The sequence below is a fragment of the Lemur catta genome, chromosome 19 (assembly GCF_020740605.2).
Source record: "Lemur catta isolate mLemCat1 chromosome 19, mLemCat1.pri, whole genome shotgun sequence".
NCBI lineage: Eukaryota > Metazoa > Chordata > Mammalia > Primates > Lemuridae > Lemur > Lemur catta.
In genome coordinates this window covers 15658887-15676058 of record NC_059146.1, presented here as the reverse complement: position 1 = coordinate 15676058, position 17172 = coordinate 15658887, and the positions used below count along the sequence as shown (strand labels likewise).

Here is a 17172-nt window from a genome sequence, read left to right as displayed (position 1 = left end):
GAGCAAGTGTGAGGCTATATCCTTATTCTCACCAATTAGAACCCCAACTGGGTATTTTCATATGCTTATTTGACAACCTCAGAATTGAGTTCACATAAATTAAAAAAAAAGTAATCCCTCCCCTATGGATCCTCCTATCGTAGTCATCTTTAAGTCTTTATGAAACAGCTCAGTCAAGCCATCCTGATAAAAGATATTTACACATCACTTTAATTAGTAGAGTTCAAAGAGCTGTGTAAACATTATCTAATTAAACTTCACAACAATTCAGTGAAGCAAGAAAAGGTTTACCCATTATCCTCATTCACAGAAGAGAGATTTTTGAGGTGCTGAGAGGCTAAATGATTTCTTAGTTTCACAATGATGAGTCAGAGGTGAGGCTGGGAACAAAACTAGAACTCTAATTCAGATATAGAAGTAACACCACGGAAATGCTTATTCAGGGGGATCACTCCTTCATCTGGAAGTTGTCCTACTAAATAAATAACGAGAGTAATTGGAATGGAATTTGTATTAATGTATAAGTTTCTTTCTACATTAGAAAGACTTTCTTCAGCACTATTTGCTTTGCAAACAGTAATATGATGGCTAAATGCATCTTAGCTAAATAGAGCCTATATTAGTAATGAGAGTACTTCAGAGTCTTCTCTTAAGGATCCTCCTGTTATTTCTAGGAATCCTTAAGCACTGTTTACAAACCAGTGAGTCAGTGGCAGTGACCACAGAGCATATCTCGTTCCTTTTGTTTTTTCCTGGCTTTTTGAGTTTCTATCTTGATACCTGTATGCCTGTGACACCAGCTGTGAGAATAATGTCCATGCCAAGGACAGTAACTGATTGCTCCCCAAACTACTACTCCTTGAAGTACCAGAATGGTGCTAGGTTCCTTACAGAACTTAGGGCCAGCAGGGTCCTACTCTACAGGATCCTTTTGTATTTAGGAAGTCAAAGGATCATTTGAGTAGTTCCATCAGCTTCTGCCTTGAACGATTTTTCTGCAAAGCCAATGGACGTGTGTAGGGTTCAAATGCATGCTTCTCTTTTCTTCCTTCCACCAATCAAATCTTATTCTCTGCATATAAACATTGGTGCATGTGGATTATGGGGAGAGCTTGGAGGCCAGTGGGGGCAATAAGCAACATAGAGCATTCAAGTCAAATGGAATGGGTTTCAAACATTTGTGGACCCTTGCTTTAAAGGAAAGATATTTTCCAAGCTTAGTGTGTAAAATGATCAAAGCAAGGAGAGATGTATTAGTTGAAAAGAAAAGGTGGAGGAGAGCTCTGCAACCAGCCAAAAGCCCCTTAGTTTCCTCAGAGCTCAATTTGAAAACCAGTAAGTCCAATCCCTGTGTTGTTCTTGTTGCTTATATAGATTTAGGCGGTTAAAGTGCAGTTTTGTTGTATAGATATGTAATATTACACAGTGGTGAGGTTTGGGCTTTTTGTGTACCCATCACCCAAATAGTATACATTTTACCCAATAGGTAATTTTTCATCCCTAATCCCCTCCCATAACTCTAGTGTTTATTATTCCACTTTGAATGTTCATGCATACCCACTTTTTAGCTCCCACTTATAAGTGAGAATATGCAATATTTGATTTTCTCTTTCTGAGTTACTTCCCTTAGGATACTGACCTCCAGTTCCATCCAAGTTGCTGTAAACAACATTATTTCATTCTTTTTATGGCTGAGTAATATTCCATGGTGTGTGTGTGTGTGTGTGTGTGTGTGTGTGTGTGTGTGTACACATATACATATCCCACATTTTCTTTATCTAGTCATTGGTTGGTGAACACTTAGGTTGATTCCCTATCTTTACTATTGTGAATAGTGCTGAGATAAACATATGAGTACAGGTATATTTTTGATATAATTATTTTTTTTTTCCTTTGGGTAAATATCCAGAATTGGGATGGCTGGATCAAATGATAGATCTGTGTTTACTTCTTTGAGAAATCTCCATACTGTCTTCCATAGAGGTTGTACTAATTTACATTACCAACAACAGTGAATAATTGTTCCCTTTTCTCTGCATTCTCACCAATATCAATTGTTTTTTGATTTTTTTAATAATGGCCACTCTAGTGTAAAATGGTATCTCATTGTGGTTTTAATTTGCATTTCTCTGGCAATTACTGACATTGAGCATTATTTCATATGGTTGTTGACCATATGAAATGTTTCATGTCCTTTGCCCACTTTTGATGTTTTTTGTTATTGTTGTTGTTTAGTTCCTTGTAGATTCTGGATATTAGTCTTTGTTGGATGCATATTTTCTTCAATTCTGTAGATTGTCTGTTTTCTCTGTTAATTATTTCTTTTGCTGTGCAGAAGCTTTTTAGTTTAATTAAGTCCTATTTATTTACTTTTGTTTTGTTTTTGTTGCATTTGCCTCTAGGGTCTTAGTCAAATTATTTGCCTAGGCCAATGTCCAGAAGTTTTTCCTAGGTTTTCTTCTAGAATTTTTATAGATTCAGGTCCTACATTTAAGTCTTTAATCCATCTTGAGCTAATTTTTACATATGGTGAGATAGGGATCCAGTTTCATTCTTCTGCTTATGGCTACTCAATTTTCCCAGCACCATTTATTGAACAGGGTCTATTTTCCCCAGTGTATGTTTTTGTCTGCCTTTGAAGATCAGTTGGTTGTAGGTATACAGTTTTATTTAGACAATCCCCTTGTTTTAAAGACATAGTTCTGAAGGCCAGATAGTCTGGACAATACATACAAATAAGGCCTTACCTTTAGGAGATACAAACTACTTTTTTATAATCCCTGGTGTTCCCTTCATATTTATTCTTAGATCTTCCCCTCTCCCACCTCTTTTAAGCATTCCAGCAGCAGCTGAGGCATTCTGTGCTTGTTGACTCAGAAAAGTGAGACAGACAAGAAAGAGAAGTGGAGAAGAAAGAACTTACTTCCCAGCTTCAGGATTTCAAAAGCCTAGCACTTTAAGGGAACAAAGGGTATCAAACAAGGAAATGGAAGGGCTAAGTAGGTAAAGCCAGAAAAATTGAAGAGGAAGTGGTGAGAGCTTAGACTTCAGAGGTTCCCAGGAAGATGCTGCTAGTCAAAGAGCAAGACACAGAGTGAGGGCAAGTATTCTTTTGTAAAACTTTTGTCTTTGTGCTTGTGTGTGTATACACACACGTATATACACACATACATATATGCACACACACACACACATGGAAAGACATATATATATTTTATATATATAAAAACAAGGATATTTATATATATATACACACACACACATACACATATAAACATATGCGTAAGTATATATTAAGTCATAAATTGTGTCATATATTGCATGAAAGGCCCTACTTCCTTATTCCCTATCCCCCATCCCAGAGATTCAAACTCACTGTCATGTGACTTGGCTGTTCATTTCATTAAACAAGTTGAATTTCCACACTTTGAATCTGAGCCTGGCTGTAACGGTCAACTTTGTCAGCAGAATAAGACAGAAAGGACAATGTGCCAGTTCTAAGCGTAGCCTCAAGAGGTCTCACATGTTTCCACCTGTCCTCTGGCACTTCGGCCATCGCCACAAGAAGGTCACATCTGGGCCTGTATGCCGGTCCCAGGATGAGGACGAGACACATGTGGAAACAGCTAGAGTGCCTCATACAAACCCAGATTAGGGCAGAGCCCCCAGCAGATTTGCAGACGCATAAGTAATCCAGCCGATTTATGAACATAATAATCAATCAACCTGAGATTAGCTGAGCCTAGCCTCTGTGTTAATTCCCCGACAGACCACAGACTGGTGAGTTATAATGACAGTTGTTGTAAGCCACTGAATTTTGGCATGGCTTGTTCCACAGCAATAGTAGGAAGCAAAATATATTTCTTTTCTTTTTCTTTTTTAAAAATTTACTTATATATTTTTTTAATTGTGTTTCCTTGTTTTTTTTAATTTCAGAATATTACTGGGGTACGAATGTTTTAGTTACATAGATTGCTTTTGTACTGCTTGAGTCAAAGTTATAAGTGTGCCCGTGACCTAGATAATGTACATTGTACCCATTAGGTATGATTTCACCCATCCCCTCTCCCCTCTCCCACCTGCATGATTTCTGCTAAGTTTTACTTTCATCTGTGCTGATTGGTTAGTTCATGTGGTGTTTTGTTTTGCCATTCTTGCAATACTTCACTTAGGAGGATGGTCTTCAGTTCCATCCAGATTGTTGCAAAAGGTATTAATCTGTTTTTTGATGGCTGAGTAGTATTCTATGGTGTACATATACCACATTTTATTAATCCACTCATGAATTGATGGGCACTTGTGTTGATCCCACATCCTTGCGATTATGAATTGTGCTGCAATAAACATTCTAGTGCAAGTGTCTTTTTGATCAAATGATTTTTTTTCCTTTGGGTAAATACCCAGTAGTACAGTAGTGGGATTGCTAGATCAAATGGTAGGTCTCCCTTTAATTTTTTGATGAATCCCCATACTATTTTCCATAGAGGTTGCACTAGTTTGCAGTCCCACCATGCCATAACTGCTTGGATTTGTTAGGGAGTACAAAAACCTACCAGAGACTCTGAAAAATATTATTAGTAAAGGTAATAATAAGTTAAAGATAGGCACAATTAAAAAGAATTACACACGGAACCTCTAAAGTTTTAGCACTATTCAGAAAAATAGCAGGAAAATATCCACATAGCAAAATACTTTCATTACTTTAACACATATTAGCTATAGAGCTACTATGTGCCAGGTAGTAGGTGCTGGGGATAAGGCAATGAGCAAGACAGACAAAAGTCCCTTCCGTAATGGAGCCTACATTCTCATAGGGAAGATAGTTAAAAACCAAATAAACAGAAACATAATACACTGGTAATGACAAGTATTAGAAACAAAAATAAAAGGCTGTAATTTTTAGATAGGCCTCTATATATGCCATTTGAACAGGGACATAAATGAAGTTGAGAGTGTGATTATGCAAATCAGTGGTTTTCAAACTTTTTGGACTCAGAACCCCTTTACATTCTTAAAAATTATTGAAAACTCAAAAGAGCTTTGTTTATTTGGCTTATATCCATGTATCTGAGCATATAAGCAATTAAAATTCATAAATTATTTAAGTATTTCCTTCCTTTGAAAAAACAATGTCTATTACACGTTAAAATAAACAACATATTTTAATTAATTATATATTCCAAAACAAAAACAGTACTGAGACGATAAGCATTTTGTTACAATTTTGAAAATCTTTAATTTCCAGCTTAACAGAAGACAGCTGGATTCTTAAATCTGCTTGTGTGTTCAGCCTCACACGCATACATAGTTGGAAAAGGGAGGAATGTTTTAATAGCCTCTTATGATAATTGAGGGTATCTGTCTTTGATTCTCTACCAAAACTTGACAACTGATAGTTTCTTAAAGGTCAGTTCCAATGTGGAATTTGAATCCATTTCAACAAACTTTGTAATATTCATACTCTGTAATATTAAAATCCGTTGGTCTATCTAGCATTTTGAATGGATTTAGTGACATCATGCATTGCTTATTTGGAGACTATGACTTCATTGAGTTTTATAGATATTACAAATGTCACACATCATCATACAACATAAATATTACACTCATTAATATCACTATTGATCTCATGAGGAAAAAAACATTAAGTATTGGAAAGCTGTCAAGCGCATGATGGGGGGAGGGGGACACTGCTTTTGCAAAATTCTAAGTTTGCAGGAAATCAAACCACCCCTGAGGGCTAGTACAAATCCACCACAACTCACCTACCTACCAGTCTTTGCTTTGGTATCGTCCTTCTCACTGACAAAAGCAGATCATTGGGCACCTGACTCATTTCCTGCAAAGCCAATAGATGGTCCTATCTCTACCACCAAGCAAAGACCTCCCCACTCATCCATATTTCTGCTCTGAGTATCTTACCACTTCCCAGCAGACTGGAAACACTGTGGTGAGGAATGTAATGAATGACCTCACTCTGCACTTGAGACCCCACCCCCCACGGACAGGGAGCGGCATTTTCTCCCACAGGCCCAACCTTACACATGTAATAAGCACATAACAACAGCTGGAACAAACAGTAACAAGAGATTGTTCTGTCACACCTATAAACAAACTGAATGGTGTTATTTCTAATTTTGGTCCTCCATAAGATATAAAAATAATGTGATTGAACAGTGTTTTAGACTAAACCTCATGGAGTCTACTGTCATAGGTGAGGTCAGTGTATAATAAGCCAAAGTCAGGAAAGAACAAGTGCTTTGAGAGAATGAAAAAAAGCTCTCTTCACTCCTAGGGATTTAATGGGTAGCTCTGTTACCTTGTCTACAAGCTTTGTTTTGGGAGAATTTATAGGTGCTTATAATATACTGTGCAATGCAAGGTGGAATCTTGCCACTGACTGGGAATAAGTCATTTCAATATTTTTTTATTTTGTTTTATAATTATGAAATGAACACACCTTACAAAATTCACTTGGAGAATCCAGAGAAAGATTTATAAAGAAGGAATCAATATTTATCTATCGCCTATCACCCATCAGATGTTAGAAGTAACTACTCTTCTCAAATTGTATTTTTAAATCCCATTCTTGTTTTTCTGTTTGTGAGTGTGTGTGTGTATATGTGTGTGTGGTATATTTGTTTATCATGGATATAATGTAAGTATTTTTCAAGATATAGTTTAATTGGCTTTGCATAATTCTTTTTTATAAATATACCATCATTCATTAAATGTTTCTACATTGTTGGATGCTTAGACTGTTTCCACTTTTTACTATCATAAATAAATCTGTGCTAGATATCATTGAATATTATCTCTGTAAGCCTCATTATAATTCTCTTTGTGATAAATTCCTAGGTACAGTATTTTGGGAACTGAGATAATGTCCATTCACAAGCTTGTATCCAAAACAAATTTTTAAAATTTATTTATTTATATTTGAAAAAATTTACTTAAATTTACTATCTAATCCAGTGGCCACCATAAAGTTAATGCCATTTTCTGAGTTCTTCCTAAGCTGTTCAATACTCTTTTGCAGAGCTTCCAATAAAATGTCAGAAAATGTATCATAAAGTAGAGGGGGAAACTCCTTCAAATGTTTTTTATTCAAAACAAGTAAATCTAGCAGTGATATCTTAGTGACCTAAAAGAACATATGTTACTGTTAGTACACATGGAGGAATTCTCATTCATTCTGGTGTGGTGTACCATGTTATGTTTAGAAATACACTGACCAACTATCCTGGGAAAGATGTATATTGTAACATATTCTTTGGGATGTGTGTGTGTGCGCACACGTGTGTGAGTGTGTGTGTATTTTATGGAGACAAGCAATCTTTCTTATTATCTTTAAAATAAATGAAAATATCAATTATGAAACACCAACAATAGATCACTCAACAGAAACATTACTGCAATGTACCTGCCTTCTTATACAATGCAATATCTGATCTCTGATATTATTATCTCGATTTAAAGGGCATGTATCAGTAAAATACTACGAGTGAAACGCCTGAAATCTGCACACTCATAGAGCTATGACTTATTTGAATTTCTTCCAACCATACTCATACAGCCCGTACTCGTGCGTAGTACTCATTAATTCTCAGGTTTTGTAACAAAGGTAGGTCATTTTAAAATAAGCAATTACTAGTTAACTAAATCAGAAATAAATCTGGGGGAAATACAAGTAGATGAAAGATGGAAGGACAGAGCTAGAAACCTTTTTCTGATTACATAAATGGGAAAAAGAAAGGACTTCCACAGAAAGTTGCCTGCAGAGGTGCAGCGGATATATACCAGCACACAGCCCTTGCTCCTCATCACTGTCCCTCAAACCCAAAGCCACACCTAAGGCAGGTAAGCAGGTGCACTGTCATACTCTCCACGGCACATTTCAAACACCGCCTCTGTACGGATTATTACACAAGCATTGACGTGCAACATTTTGATCCCTTTTCTTTTTTAATTTTGCTGGATTTTAATTAGATGTGTGGATGCTATTGCAGAGCCGCGACTAATAGTGACTATAGATCTAATGAAATCATATTCTTTCTGCCAGTCAACACATGTCTGGAAGAGAAAATCAGCATCAGCAATACCACACACTGAATACACCACAGGAATGATGACTTCACCTACAGAAGGGCTCACATTCCTACCCACACTAGAAAGTAAAGCAACAGTATTTTCTAGTTCTTTCACTGAAGGCAGTCATCATTTCTCAGCTGTTTCTCTGCCTCCTCCCTACCTTACCTTTAAACTCTGCAGGTGCGAGCTCTGAGTCAATAGTGCTCACGCAATGCCATATTAAGTCTTCATGAAGTGGGACAGCCCTAAACAAGGTATTAAAGAGACTCTCAGGCTGAATGGGCCCTGAAAAGATCATCTGCCACTCCTCACCTTCTAGGAGAAGAGCTTAAACCAACATAAGCACCTGACTTCTATTGAAGGAGATTCATCCCTTCAACAGTAAGATTTCTAGTCCTGAGAGTAAGGTTCTAAGTGCCCGTCAATACATGAGTGGATTAATAAAATGTGGTATATGTATACCATGGAGTACTGCTCAGCTATAAGAAACAAAGGCGATCTAGCACCTCTTGTATTTTCCTGGAAAGAGTTGGAACCCATTCTACTAAGTGAAGTATCCCAAGAATGGAAAAATAAGCACCACATGTACTCACCATCAAATTGGTTTCACTGATCATCACCTAAGAGCACATTTAGGAATAACATTGATCGGGTGTCCAGCAGATGTGGGTGGGGGAGGGGATGGGTGTATACATACATAATGAGTACAATGCACACTGTCTAGGGGATGGACACGCTTGAAGCTCTGACTCGGGGGTGTGGTGGGGGGGCAAGGGCAATATACATAACCTAAACTTTTGTACCCCCACAATATGCTGCAATAAGAATAAAAAATAAATAAATAAATAAAAAGAAATACAAAGATAAATAAGACTTAGTTCTGGCTGCAGGAGGTCACAATACAGTGAGACTCACTTTAATACTGTCCTACTATAATTCTTACCATTCCCTACTCATCATATATCTCATTTAGGTCCTTTGTATTTCCATTTTCCTTCTCTTTTATTATTTTGTTACACTTCATAATTCACAATACAATCCTTGAAAGAGAACTTGTCTACTTTAAATAGAGGCACCATGTTATCCCATGTTAGCATGACGTATTTAAATTTTACATAATATTAAGTCATATTTTATGCGTTACATAAGTGTGCTAAATAGCCTTTTTACAACTATAAACTATGACTTCATATAGCCTCATACAAAGGAAGTTTTATTAAAAATTATTAAACCTAGAAAGAGGTAAATCCATTGAAAGTATTGGGGGGAAAATGCCTTAAACCTTCTCTTTAGTGTAGTCCAGATGACATTTATTAGAGTCCCTTGCTGGAAGAGAGTGATAATATTCAAGGGACATATCCAAAAAGGGAACAGAAATCCTATAGTAGATTTTAAATCATCTACTGATATACCAGTAAAATATATACTTGTGTTAGGCACCGCTCTTTATAAGATATGGATCACATACTCTACAACCCGAGAGGGCTTTCAACCCATACTAGCACGTAGACCCCAGCATGTCATAAACTGCTTTCACCAGACCCTCAGGAAAGTTGAATGGACAGCACAGGTGTAAAAGAATAAATAAACAAGTGAAACCAAAGAGAATAGACTAGATGGCTAGAAAAAATTGCTGGGCATATCCATAACATGTAGAACTTTCATTTTAAGGTCCTAGTTTTTAAAGAATAAGAGTAAATAAGTCAATAGATGTTTCAAGCAAACTTTAGGCACCCCAGGCTCAGAAATCAGATAATCAAGCCAGAAGGGATTGAGAAAACAATGTCTTCTTGTTTTAGAAAGCATTAAAATAATTAAATAACAGGCAGGGAAAAATATGTTTACTAAAACAAGGCTGTCTGTGGTAGGAAAAACATACTGTGAAATTGCAATAGGCTGTGAGAATTCAAGCTGGAAAAACCAGATCAATTGGATAACCCGGTCACGCCATATAATGGAAATCCACTGAACTAAGGCAAAGGCATTGGGTAGTCATGACAAATCCACTATCCACAGACTGAAAGTGCAAGCATAAACAGAAAATACAGGCTGTTCAAAACATTTATTAATAAAACTTAAGTTTATACATGTGAAAGAGTCAACACTTATGAAGTTAAAGTCACTCATTCTATTTTTAGGACATAATTTTGTCTCTTCCATATGGCATATTTTGGTTTATCAAAGACATTTTCTCATGTTATTCAAACATTGCTTTCAAAGATGATCAAGGTTGTGGCTATAAGGGAACAACATGTATGAAACAACAAAATTTCAAAAAATACCATTTCTTTTTTTTTTTACATAAAGTAAATGCTAGAGCAAGAATAGGCCATCTCTCATCAGCACTGGTCATACAGAGGCAAGAATGCAACGTTATAGAACTTACCAAATTAACCAACGCTCTTCAAACATGTCAGAGTAGAATTGTTCAACTTACACAATATAAACAATCTTGTTTTAGATGGTTACACCCTATTCTAGATGTGTACTACCACCAATGCTAATGCCTTTCAAACTCAGCATTCCAGATTAGAGCTCTCTTCCAAACCCCAAATCCACATATCTCAACTCTCTACTGGACTTTTCCACCTGACTATACAAGTATCTCAAACTCAAGTTCAAATTGAACTCATCCCACCCCCTGATCTTTCCCTCTCCCAAACTTTGCTTCCTTGCTACCTTGTTAACAGTAACACCATATACCCAGTTTCCAAAGGCAGTAAGCCCTTCTAGTCTATTTCTCTCTCTCTCTCTCTCTCTCTCTCTCTCTCTCTCACTCACTTTCATCTACTCCTGTATTAGTTTTGACTCACACCATTGCGACTTCCAGTCTCATCCTTGCCCAGAGGCTACCAGAGTGACTTTTCTATAATTTAAATATGATCATGTTAGGTTACCCATGACCTACAGGATACAATAATCCAAATCTCTCAATTTATTATGCTGGCTGGCCCTTCCCAAAGGTTCGTCTTCATCTTTTATCATTCATAGTCAGGTACCATCATTCCATCATTTTGAAAGAGTAAATATTTTCTTTGAGAGCATTTTAGAGCTCTCATTCCCTTCTATTCTGCCTAGTGAATTTCTGTTCATTCTGTGAGATGGGACACAGCTCAATAATTTAATCATCAGAGTCAGTGGAACACAGCTATCACTCCCTCTCCAATGATGCTCTGTTTTTTTTTCAGTCTCTGTCTCCATCTCTGTCTCTCTCTCTTTTTCTAGATAGACAGACATATACATACCTATGCACATGCACACACACACACACACACCCTAATATTGCACTAGCAAACTGTATAATACTAATTTGTTTGTACATCTTTGTCCTCTGCTAGGCTCTGAGAGTCTCAAGAGCTGAAACTATATTTTACATATCTTTGTTTTTCTAGTACCTGACATAGGGCCTAATACATAGTAGCGACAAAATTAATATCTGTTGAATGGGTGAATGAGCCCAAGAAAACATGTACAGACTTATACACTACAGCACTGCTCATAACAGGTATGCATTGGAAATAACATACATACGCATCAGTGGAAAATGGACACTCAGCCAATTGAGTGTTATACAACTAGTGCTACATATTAACATGGGCAAATCTCCAAATCTTAATGTTAATCAGAACAAAGCAAGTTACAGAAATGTATGGCATGTTGAGATTGAGAATATGCATAACAATATTCAGATCATACAAATCTGGGTGGAGATTTTATAAGTATTCATATTATTCTTTTGTTAACATTATTCTTATGTACCTTTGTGTATGTGTTATATATTTCATAATATAGGCCTTTTAAATACCTGGTCATAAAAATATAACAAAATGATAATGACAAGGGCTAGAGACATATCTTGAAAGGGACCTCTCTGTCCCATGACAATACACATATGTAACCAAGTAAAATTAAGTTTGAATAGTGTATCATTTAACCATTTAAAATACATTTCCAAGGAAATGTGTATTTCTCCATAATGAAGAAAGATCTTTGATCTACTTGTTCTTTACTGAAGAAGTTCTTTTGGATATTGCTATTAAGTCTTGTTTTACTCACGAGAAATTAGAAGTGTATGTATGTGTTGAGAGAAGAACCTCCAGAGAAAAAATCAACTTCTGCTTACCATGTGCTGATACCGTAAAGTGAAAATACTTGAAGGTGAAAAGATTTTAACCCCCTTTCAAAAGCCCCTGCAATTAGAGCAAGTTGAGAAAAAAAAAATACAAGGGTCTCAGGCAAATGAATAAAAGGAAAGAAAACCTTTGAGTGGTTCTTAGGTACTCAATTTTGAGGAAATGTTTTTACTTCTTTGAAGGCTAACATGGGTCAAGGAAAAATATAAAAGTTTGTGTACTTTTTTTTTTTTACCATCTATGTTACCAAAATGTTATCAATATAAATAAGAATTCTTTGGGTGCTACATGATAAATTTTCATATATTTTCATTTAAAGCATATTGTAATTTTAGTCAAAGAGTCACAACACCATAGCAGACGGAAGGGAAGAAAAGCTACGTTAATTTAGCAGCCAGTATGCGCTAGGCGTTTAATTCTTAATGTAGCCTGTAACACCAGTGTAATTACCTCCATTTTACAGTAGCTGAAAATGAAGCTTGGAAAATTAGGTGTGATTTTTAACGTTAAATTAAAATTGAAACCAAATCTTTCTTACTGTAAAGACCACGATTCTTCCACTAGAACACCCTGCCTCATACTTGAGCTCCCTTCCCCTTACACCCCAGACTTCTGTCTTCCTGTGTATCCCTAAATCTTCATAGCATACTGATCTGTAATGATAACAGGCCTACAGAATGGGTTACTTGTCCATTATATATGTCAAAGCAGTTTATTAACCTACATATAAGGAACAAAATATACCTTAATATTAAATGACATATGTAGTCTTTGTTATACACAATGTTTAAATGTTAATTTTGTTTTTGAGAATATAAGTAACCATTAATAAACAAATCAATAACTTAAGACCAATATGATAAATACATGGGTTCCTTGTGCAAATAATCTTAGCAAGTGGTAAAGTTGGGATTTAAATCCTGGCAATCTTACTTTAGCAAGGCCTGTGCATTTACACTATACCATTGAAAATAATTGACAAAATTGAGATAAATGACGACTTTAGGAAGGAGGAGAGGAACCCTGAGGAGGATAAGCAGAGGCTGGCTAAAGGGGACAGGCTGGAGAATAAGAAATAGGATATGGGAAGAGAAATAGCATGAGTGATGCCATGGAATGTACTGGCATCCATTCAGGAAGTACCAGAACTGTGAGTGAGCAAGTTACACTCCCAGGTTGCATGAGCTGCAGACGGTGGAGCAGACTATTTCCACGCCCCACCTCTTGAGAAACTTCTTGGTGTCCTGGCATCTTGAAAACTACTAACCCTGCTCCAAGGAGGAGGAGATCATCAGAGGGAAAACTCCACTGAGCCCTCGATGATGTTTGATGGGAGTGTGTCCAAGACTTGATAACATGATGGGAGAAGTGGTGAAAGGAAGTTAGTTGGTCACTTTGTATTTTATGACAAGTAAGCATGAATATTCCAAATTACTGAATTACCCATTTTTCCTGTTTTATATTAGTATCTGTTATTAAATGTGTTGCAATAGAGACGCTAGAGTTATGACTGTGAAGGTTCATTCCTCATGCTGGAGGGAATGGCTTGGTGGGCAAAACACCAGCTGTCACCACTGTGACACTGTATCCAGAGGTTAACACGCAAGTGGCATTGACTCAGCAGCTCATCTCCTGAATACAGGTAGTGCCAGAGTTTACTCAGATGGGTGGAGGGTCAGTTGGACCAATATCTATAAAAAACTTGCCCATCCTGCCTGCATAATGAAGATTCCTAGAACTTTTACAAACTTAGGATGTCCCTCAGTTTCCTTTAAGCATAAGATGCAAGAGAGCCCAATGGTCATTTAACAGTCTTTGAAGGTTAGCCCGATTCTGGATCTCTTTGCCTTCTTTATCAGTAGCCTCATACAAAGCTCGTTGAGCCTCCCCCTAAACGCCTTTCCTTTCAACTGTTCAATTTGCTTACTGTGTTTTAGATGCCCATAATGGTCTCTTTACCCTTCCTTCACCCTTCTCATAATTTCTAATCTCAACATTTATCCTCAAATCAGTTCATTCATCCACTTAATGATATGAACAAATCTTTTATGAACAATTTCACTTTTTTTTTGGCTTTATCAACTACTTTACAATGATAAACTAGGAATTTTTGGTAGCTTCTCAAAATAATACCACACTATGTAAATCAACCAATAACTAGAATAATTATTACATTTTTTAAAAATTATATTCATTAAAATATACCAGCTAAATTTGTATCAATCTGAAAAAGTCCTTGTTCTAGTTATAATCTCAAAATCAATGTAGCACACACTTGTGGGGTACCCACTACATGTCAGATATTGTTCTACTCACTTACCTACCAAGCTAAAACAGTAAAATACCAGGCCTATGCATGCTGTACTCTAGTGAAGATGACAGACAACTTTAGTGCTATAACCATGGTACATCAAAGTGCCCTAAAAACCAATTTCTCTCTGTGAACTCCGAGAAGGACTTGAAGCCTCTTTCTTCTAACTGCATAATGTGACAGAGTCCAATTTGTCAGATCTGAGCTTCTAACTTAGTCAAAATCTCGATTTTGGAGGAAAATGGTTACAAGGTAAGTGATATACAGTGAAACCTATAAGATTAGTATTATGACAAACTGGAGGGGTGAGATTAATATCAACACAGGCTAATATTATTCATGCCTTAGGATCGTCACGTGGTTTCTTCTTTTACTTTTTTCTTCTGCAAGCCCATTTCAAGATTTCATCACCACATTCCTCACTTTCATCTCTCAGACATTATCAATCTGACTTATCACGCACTCCTCCTCCTTCTACTCTTTCTGACTTCTTCTAGATGAGACTGCTTCCATATATGCCGACATTCTAGTTATGACCGTGATCCAGCCCTCCCTGTTCCAGCTACCTCTGCCATTAGGTCACTATCTTCTTCTTTAATACTCTCTGCTAATTGTATTTGTTTATTTCCCACACATAATGCATGGTGTAGTTATTTTGGTAATATTTTACTCCTATTGTCCGGTTATATGGAATTTCTTTTTTACATTCATGCATATTTTCTGTATAATTTCAGAAATTTACAAACATCTACATGTTTTATCCTTAAATTCTCCAGGTGGTTATTAATGAAGTGGAAATGCAGCAATCTTTAGTTATTTCTTGTAAATTTTCAATCTTCTTCTCTCAATAAATAAATATTAGCCAAATATTTATTTCTTCAGGATGACAGCAGAGCTATATACAGGGCTGTCTTCTGGCATTCAGCCTACCTTTGTAACTAGAGAGAGGCATCAGAGGTGAAATATCAACACGAGGCAAGGAACAGGACTTGTTCCTGCCGTCTTTGTTCAAAATGTCTTCTGGCCTGGATTAGGATGGTGCGTGGCCCACTTGGCTACATCTAAAATAGCTGCTCACATGACAGGTGCCCTCTGGTGGCAGGAGGGTGTGCCCAGTGATATGGCTGAGGGAGAGCCTTAAGAGTGTCACCACACCTAGGGGCCTGACAATCTCCTGGCTCCTATTTTGTTAATCTTGAATAGGCTTGATTCTTCCTTTTTCTTCCCTTCCTTTATTTTCCTTTTCTAAGGTATCTATAGGAGAAACTCAAGGATGACGACAGTATCAGCATTATGACTTGTGACATAAGGTTTGATTTAGTCACAAGAAAATATCAGTGGCTCTTGCAAGAGGATTATGAGCACACGACTACCATGTGTCATAACAATAAAACAAAACATGAGCAGGAACGCACGCTGAGAGCTTTTGCTCCACTGGAAGAAAATTTCCATTCACTGTGATAATTGATAAATGGTAACTAAGGGCAACTGTGAAATAGTCTTTACAAGTTGTTAACTTAGGGTCAAATAATACCTTTTAAAGATAATGTAAATTTCATTCTGTCTAAAGTTAGACATCTGCATCCGAATGTTTATAGCAGCACAATTCACAATTGTAAAGATGTGGAAACAACCCAAGTGCCCATCAATACATGAGTGGATTAGTAAAATGTGGTATATGTATACCATGGAGTATTACTCAGCTATAAGAAATAACGGTGATATAGAATCTCTTATGTTCTCCTGGATAGAGTTGGAACCCATTCTACTAAGTGAAGTATCCCAAGGATGGAAAAATAAGCACCACATGTACTCACCAGCAGATTGGTTTCCCTGATCATCACCTAAGTGCACATTTGGGAATAACACTAATTGGGTGTCAGGCAGATGTTGGGGGGGAAGGGATGGGTATATACCCACATAATGAGTGCGATGCGCACTGTCTGGGGAATGGACACGCTTGAAGCTCTGACTCAGTGGGGGGTGGGGGGTAAGGGCAATATACATAACCTAAACTTTTATAAACCTATAATATGCTGAAATAAAAATAAATAAATAAATAAATAATAAAGTTAGAGATGAACAAAGATGACCACTCGAATTCCTCTCTATTCACAAATTCTGAGTCTTATGTGTGAACATTACAAGTGTTTGCAAAAAGAAGTCAATATAATATTTATTTGCCATAAATGTATCAGTATCTGTAGCAATTATTTCACGTAATGTTGCTCTTTGCTCTGAAAAAGTTTATGGCTTCTCTCAACATGTCTGACTTCTGTCAATCCAGCTCAAAACTGTACATTTGATATCACCTGAATATATTTAATACTTTCTCAGAAAAACAGGAAACACACAAAAAATCTATTATATTTCTTTAGGTCACACTTTCTTTCTTCCAGACCAAACATCCTCAGTTCATCAGACCAAACTTCATACGTCATCTTTTATAGAAAGATTCTCATCCTAGATGCTCTCCTTTGGACAATGGTCTCATCCATTAGCTTTTCCCTTGAAGTCTAGAACATAATTCTTCAGCCTGGGTGTGGCCAGTGCAGCACAGTGGCTATCTCTTCCCCACACCTTCACATTCTATTTTCATTAATACAACTTGGAAGTACAAGTTTCACTTTTTTCCCC

At 36.7% G+C, this 17172-nt stretch overlaps 1 protein-coding gene across 4 annotated transcripts in view; it reads right to left on the bottom strand.

Annotated features, from left to right (window-relative positions):
• MTHFD2L (methylenetetrahydrofolate dehydrogenase (NADP+ dependent) 2 like) overlaps positions 1-17172 on the bottom strand; it is a 76454-nt gene that overhangs the window by 23021 nt on the left and 36261 nt on the right. The gene's annotated exons all lie outside the window — the stretch shown is intronic.